Source organism: Neopsephotus bourkii, unplaced genomic scaffold (genome assembly GCF_033783945.1).
Source record: "Neopsephotus bourkii isolate Nb327-2 ecotype Australia unplaced genomic scaffold, CSIRO-AGI_Nbou_v1 NB_42, whole genome shotgun sequence".
NCBI classification, from domain to species: domain Eukaryota; kingdom Metazoa; phylum Chordata; class Aves; order Psittaciformes; family Psittacidae; genus Neopsephotus; species Neopsephotus bourkii.
This window is the reverse complement of record NW_026900559.1, coordinates 354,431-361,593: the sequence shown is the minus strand read 5'-3', so window position 1 is coordinate 361,593 and position 7,163 is coordinate 354,431. Positions and strand designations below refer to the sequence as shown.

The 7,163-nt window shown below is 43.4% G+C and overlaps 1 long non-coding RNA gene across 1 annotated transcript; it reads right to left on the bottom strand.

Moving 5' to 3' along the window:
• Positions 1–575: 575 nt before the first annotated feature.
• On the bottom strand, positions 576–5,804 carry LOC133208687 (uncharacterized). The gene is made up of 3 exons (XR_009724479.1): positions 4,228–5,804; positions 1,168–1,738; positions 576–659 (listed from the first exon to the last, which is right to left on the bottom strand). It is a non-coding gene; the product is annotated as an uncharacterized LOC133208687 (long non-coding RNA).
• Between the last annotated feature and the right edge of the window lie 1,359 nt (positions 5,805–7,163).

Below are 7,163 nucleotides of genomic sequence, written 5' to 3'. Positions count from 1 at the left end.
GTATCGCTATTTTGCCTGCCAAGCTCTTTGGAGATACTACCTTGCGTGGATCTTGTTTCTGCCCATGGCAGGGGGGTTGGAACTGGATGAGCTTTAAGGTCCTAGTCAAAACCATCCTGTGATTCTGTGATCCGAAAGCTGAGCGCAGACAACAGGAGAAATAAATCTCAGTGTGAAAGACCAACAGTTTGGGCTTAGCTGGGCACTCAGTTTCTTGGAGAGGTCTCCACCAGCCTCTGCCTAGGCGGAGCAGAAAGACCTGCTCAGGTTCTTCCTGCTCTTTAGGCTGTTCAGAAATGGAAAAGGCCAGCTTCACGGCTGTGTTTAAAACCATGGTGTGAGAACCGTGTAACACATTATTTTCTCTTGCACTGGGTTTTGAAGCAAGAGAAAAAATCACAAAGCAGGAAACCCTTCTTATGAATTCACTGTAGCAGTAATCTTGTATATTATTGAGTAATAGCAGTCCTTTTGCAGCTTGCAAATGAATTTCTTGGTTGCCTTCTGTTTCTGTATTCAAAAACACACAACAGTGCCTCTTTGGGCCTGATGCATAGCTTGGGTATAGTGTGACATTTTTCACAAAAACATTGATGTTGAAGCAAAGTGAAAGGAGAAATGCAGAGCGGAGGAGCGAGAGTCTCTTGTGTATTAGCACCCTGTAACAAATATAGAGGGAGATGTTCTTTTACTGAGTTCTTATGAAATTGGTTGTAGATGGAGTCACATTTTGAAATCTCATCAGAAAAACGTCTTCCTAGTCACCTATTCCCAAGAGCAGCGTAACTTCATAGAATTTTAATGAGACTTGTACATAGAGATTGCTTTTGTGTAAGAGAGCTCAAACCTATTTGTTCCTAGAATTTGAGCTTTTAATTTTTTAAATAAAATCACCAAGGTTACAAATGCTTTTGCTGTCAAAGCATTCTTGTGAACATCATCTTAAGACAGCACCTGCAAATGGCTCGTGCCTTTTCAAGGATAAGAAAAGAGAGATTCCATCTCTTTTTTAGTGTATAGGACAAGCTTAAAATGTAACTCCATCACCCTGCTGTGGCCTGTCTGTGTTAAAAACAGAGTTTTCCATCCCAGGGAGGAGGTAAGGGTCACCATCAGAGGAGTAGGAAAAAGAGCTTTTTTATTGTGAACTGTGAGTATCTCACAAACCTGAGGAGGCTCACAGGAAGGCTGACTGCATGTCCTCTGCAGGGGCAGACACAGAGCTTTCAATTTCTACAATGTGCTGAAGGCATTGAGCCAGAATCAGCACTGGTGGTACAGAGCAATGCAACCGCCTGATTTTCAGTGGCACTGCATTCATTTACACCAGTAATTTCACATGTCCTGCTTCCTGTTGAGTGTTTTTCCCCAAGCAGTTGTGACGAATAGCTATCTACCTGAGATCCTGTTAATCTTAAATCATAGGGATGAGGAAAAAGGGAATTTCCAAATGCTGGCACACCTTCTGCTGGTGGTTTGATTTAGTTACAGCTATTGCTGAAAGCTTTACCACTGAGTGCTTGTCTCCGTTACTACTTAAGGGTTGTCACACCATGCCCTGCTTTTGTCAAAAGAGCTGTCTTGTTGGCACAGATGTAAAGGCAATGCAGGCATGGGATAGTTCTTCACAGGCTTTCTTTTGTTGATTCTTTTGTTGTTTCTTGGTGAAAAGCCTGAAAAAGTCAGCATAAGCCTTGGCTGTCCAAGTGCCCATGAGAAAGAAGTGCTTCTGCTGCATCTGAAAGAGGAGGCAAAGATGAAGAAATTCTTCATCTTCCCTGCCTTTTGTTCTGAAGGCAACTGTCCACTGCTGAAATAGAGTGCTGCAAGTGCTGTGTGCTGTATGCCATGCTGGGGTACCTTTCCTGGAGAGACACCTATAATCACAGAATCATAGAACACTTTGTGTTGGAAGGGACCTTCAAGCTCATCCAGTTCCCACCCCCCCAGTCACAGGCAGGGACACCTTCCACCAGACCAGGTTGCTCCAAGCCCCATCCAACCTGGCCTTGAGCACTGCCAGCGATGGGGCAGGCACAGCTTCTCTGGGCACCCTGTGCCAGCGCCTCAGCACCCTCACAGGGAAGAACTTCTTCCTTATATCTCACCTCAGTCTCCCTTCTGTCAGTTCAAATCCATTCCCCTTTGTCTTGTCCCTACAGGCCCTTGTCAAAAGCCCCTCTCCAGATTTCTTGTCAGCCCCTTTAGGCACTGGAAGCTGCTCTGAGGTCTCTCCAGACCCTTCTCTTCTCCAGGCTGAGCAAGCCCATCTCTCTCAGCCTGTTTCCATAGCAGAGCTGCTCCAGCCCTTGGACCCTCTTCATGCATTAAAGCAGGTTATCAGTAACAGAGTTCAAGGTTTTTGGGGTGTGAAGCTGAGATTGTGCCAGCTATGCCATTTGCAGGGGAGGCTTTGGATACTGTCCCAGGGAATGTTTCATGTTTTACTACTCTGTACCTGCATGCTTGTACACGCTTCTCACATTTTTTTTGCACTTTGGTGAGCTTGATAGTAACCAGTGCTTTGCCTTGGGTGAGGTGACTTTGCTCTTTGCTAGCTGATTTGATGCAACACTGGAAATGAAACTTCTGTGCTTTATGTATCTAACCCTGACTTTAGATGAACAAATTAAGAATAGAGATTTGGATTCAGTTACAGGCATTTGTTCCAATCCTTAACCTTTCTGAGATCGTGTAAAATTTTCCTGGGGAAAGGTTGGAAGCCTCTCTTTGCAGATATCTGAAAATTAGATTGGATAAGGTAGTAGCAAGTATCCTATAGGGAATACTTCTGCACTGAAAGTGGTGTAGAGGACTCAGATTCAGAGACGAAAAAAGATCCTTTACAGTACAGAGCAACAATAATTTTGCAGCTGAGGTGCTAAAAATCACGTGCACTTTTATTTCTCTTGAGCCTTTGAAGCAACAGCCTGTCAGTGCTTGAGCTCCCCTTAAATTTATGTGATGCACCCATTTCCTTATTACTTTCATAGGCAAGGCATCCAGCAACACATTCATTCTGAAATGTCCTGCTATTATGAATGCAGTTGCTGTTCATTGTAAGAGCACCAATCACGATGAATTAATTTTGCATTCATGTAGATGTTATGAGCATTTTGGATATATTTTTTTTCTAATTTAAATCAGTAAATGGACACTTAAAAGCATTATGTGTATGCCCATTGCTCTGCCAAGGGAGCAAGGGAAAATCGTGCCTGTAGATTCAGCCTTGCATAATTCCCAGTTTAGTGGGGAATTTCCTCCTGGCTAGAAATTAGCATCCAGCCCTTCAGGATTGATTGACTGTTTCTTGTGACAGCATGGACCTTAATCAATGTGTTGCATACACAACAGGCCCATCTGTTCATGCTGTAGGCGTTCCGCTGTCATTTAGCGGCTGGCTCAATTTAATGGACCACTTACTTTATCAGATATCTGCTTTGAGGCTGGGGGGATTTTTTTGATCTGGAAGGGAAGGAGCTCTCAGTATTTATCAGAGGAACCATCCCTTTTCTTTTTTTTTGCAGAGAGCTTTGGGTACTTCCCCTCACATAAGCGCAATTTAGCTGCAAAAGGTAGGCCTTGCCATGATAAGCCTGTTTTCAGGGGATAAACTCTGTAGTTCAGTGATGCAGAATTTGCTCAGTGAACTGGGAGCGAGAAATAATTTGGTGGCAGAGGCTTAGAGTTCAAACAGGACAGAACTTCCATGTGCTGATGTGAATAGTGAAGTGTGTGAGGTAAAGGTACAGAAGGGGAGAAGTGCAGGGGCACCAGAGGACTTGTGCAGATCCAGGTACAGAGTGAAGAGTGCTGAGGGAAGGCATTTAGATCATAGCATCATAGAATGGTTTGGGTTAGAAGGGACCTTAAAGTTCATCTAGTCCAACCCGCTGCTATGGGCAGGGACACCTTCCACGAGACCAGGTTGCTCCAAGCCCCATCCAACCTGGCCTTGAGCACTGCCAGGGATGGGGCAGCCACAGCTTCTCTGGGCAACCTGTGCCAGTGCCTCAGAACCGTTACTGGGAAGAACTTCTTCCTAATGTCTCATCTCAATCTCCCCTCTGTCAGTTTAAAGCCATTCCCCCTTGTCCTGTCACTACAGGCCCTTGTCAAAAGTCCCTCTCCATATTTCTTGTAGATTTCTCTGCAGCTCTCCAATTTGACCCAAGCTCCACTGGGTCTGCCACACCACCAAACCAAAACATGCAAGTTTTTATAGACCATGCATTCACAGTGTTTCTTTATGCTTTCCTAGTCTTTTGAAGACCTGAGTGCTCCTGATGATTCTGGAAACCCACCAGAGCTATTTTGTGTATCACTGGTAGGGTGCTCACATCTAACACTCTTGTGAGTCAGCGGAGAAAACAGTGGCACTGAAGAACTATGTGATCAGCTGAGGATCACTGATGAGGTAAGCCACAGGAAGAACTGGAATGTGGAAGTCCCAGTTCCCAGATTTCTAAGCACTTTTCAGTCTCCTCTGCTCTTTGCCAATGTCTCCATAGGCAAGTCTGAAAGCAGGAGTCGTTGGTGTGATTTTACTGTAGCAGATCCAGCTGGCCCCAAAATACCTGTGACTTCACACCATAAGTATAAAGTTCACGTCTATGTCATGAGCACTGAGTCACTAAATCAAGCATTCAGGTCTCACACTAGTGGACTTCATTTTCAAAGGCTGGAAGAGGGAAAGGCTGGAAAACCAAAGAAGTTAGGGAGTGCTAAGTTGAGACCCATAGGCTTTTTGACGATACAGTCATGATTTCATAATGAACAAAACAATGTGTTTCATTTGACCACTCTGTTTAATAAGGATTCACTTCCACTGGATTCTATCATTTTCGAAGTAATGAAATCCCTGCATCACCTTGAAAGAGATAATTTGACCCCTGTGTTTATATGCATGTACATGACAGCAATTTCTAGGGGGCACCCAGTAGGTACATTGATGCTTACGTTTTTGATGCAGGAGAAAGGTTTCTCCTCAGGTTTATTGGTTCAGACAGCTAGCTGAGAATCATGGTTTTGAAACAGCTATTCTGCCCCTGCCGTGTTCAACTCTCTTATTCCACACTGGGAAGGCTGTCGTGTGGTTTAGGCATAATCAATTCAGATGCTAACCTGCAAAGAGGAATCCTTAATGCGAAAGGGGAGTGTGCAGATAGAGAGTGAAAGCAAAATAGTGGTTGAGCCTCAGGTACAGAGTTAGTTTATTTTTAAATAGTTTTGAAATACTCCCTCATGGGTAAGGTCTTAGGGGTACTGCTACCCTTTATTGCTTTTTTTACGTGGAAACTGATGATGGCTAATATCTGCTGCTTCGTGTCTGTGTTGGAAGAGGCTGGGGGGGCAGCTGCCATAGCCACTTGTTTATGTGGTCTTAACATATTCAGCCAAATCAATTCCTTGTGCAAAGACTTCCATGCACCTTAATTCATAGCTGAATCTGAGACTTGTGATTTTGGGTGACTTTTCTCTTTGGTTTAGTAGAAGTGATGAGAACAGATTTAGTCCTGTCCTCTCAGAAAGAACTGCCCCCCATGCCTTCTCCCTTATATTAGTGTTGTGTAAAATGTTAGAGCTGTGGAGCTTGATCATACAAGCTGCTGTAGCTTTCAGCCCTGGCTCATTTTTGAGCCATTCCTGAAAAATGTTAAATACTTCCCACACTGGAAGTCTAGTGTCATTCTCATCCTGTATTTCAGATAATCACTTCAGATGAAGCTCAGGTAAATTGTACCTTCAGACTAAGGTCATATAAACCTTGGTGATTCTTCTCATGAATAGCTTTTTATTTAATTTTTTTTAGATGTCCAAGAATTGTCTCCAAATTAGATTTAGGAACAGAAGAAAGCGGCACAGTTGTATATATATATGAAGTTAGAATGGAAAGCAGTTTGTTGTGGAAAGATACTTCTGAATTTTCCACCTTCCAGAAAGTCACATAGCAGCCATGCACACTGAGCTTTCTGTGAAGAAGGGTGCTATGGAGGTGCTCTTTGGTGATGATTTACTTGTGTGCCTGAACTCGTTTTGTTTGCAGTGCTACTCTGCAATGAAAACAAAAAAGAAAACAATATACAAGCCAGTGTTTACCCCTTTGCCTCTTAGTTTGTTCTTTGGTGTCAGCAGTTACAGACATGGCATTCAAGTGCCACTGGGAAACTCTTCTGGAGATTAAAGATAGGAAATTACGTTCTCTCTTAAGACAAGACCAGTGCTATGTGGATGAAGGGCAATTTCTTCAGCACAGTGACAACAGTGTGAGCATCAGTGCTGCTTCTGCCAGGAACGCTGTGTTGCCTTACAGTCAAAACTGTTAACAGTGTTCAAGCCTTTAAACTTCCTCTGTGACCTGGTGTACCAGGCTGTGAGGTCTGTTTAGAAGAATGCTGGTGGTAGTTCATTCACTCTGTCCCCAGGCCACCAAGGTGGTGGGTTGTAGCATGTTTGTCCAGTTGCAATCAGAATTGAACTGTACATGGAATGAAAAGCAAGAACTGAGATTTGGTGTTGGATCATAAGCCTTCTGTAGTCACTTTACATGTCTCTTGTTTTAATTCTCACTCTGGCTGTGTTTAGATGAGCCAAACCAGAGTAAGAAGACTGCACTGTAAGAGACCTGGGGACTTGACACTTGGGATGGTCTGATTGAAAGTCCCAAAAGAGGAGCAGCAGCATGAGAATTCTGAGCTGTCGACCTCTATCTCTTCCAATGTGTATGTAGTAGTAAAAAACATTCATGGGCCTTGCCATCTTCTGTTATTGTTTTTCATTATGTGTGATCCTTGTGTGGCATCCCTATTTGAATGTGAGCCAATGTAATTCTTAGATAATCACAGAGCTCATCCTCGGCCACTGAGAGAGAGTTGAAGAGCTAATTATGGAGACAATCCACTGTTCAGTGTCAGAAAGTAAACATAATGAGGAGTGCAGCAACATGTTTGGGTTTTTTTTTTCTGGGACTTTTGCCTGTTCTTTTCAATTTTTGTGGCAATTAAGTTGGAAAAGTCTTAACTAAGGAGAGATACTTAAACTGCGGTGAACATGACTGTTGGAGAATCTCAGCCTTAACATTTCTCTTAGCCCAGAGGGTGATTCCCACTTTTGACATTAAAACATTCTAAAAAGCAGAAATAGAATTTTTAAGCCCCAGGTCT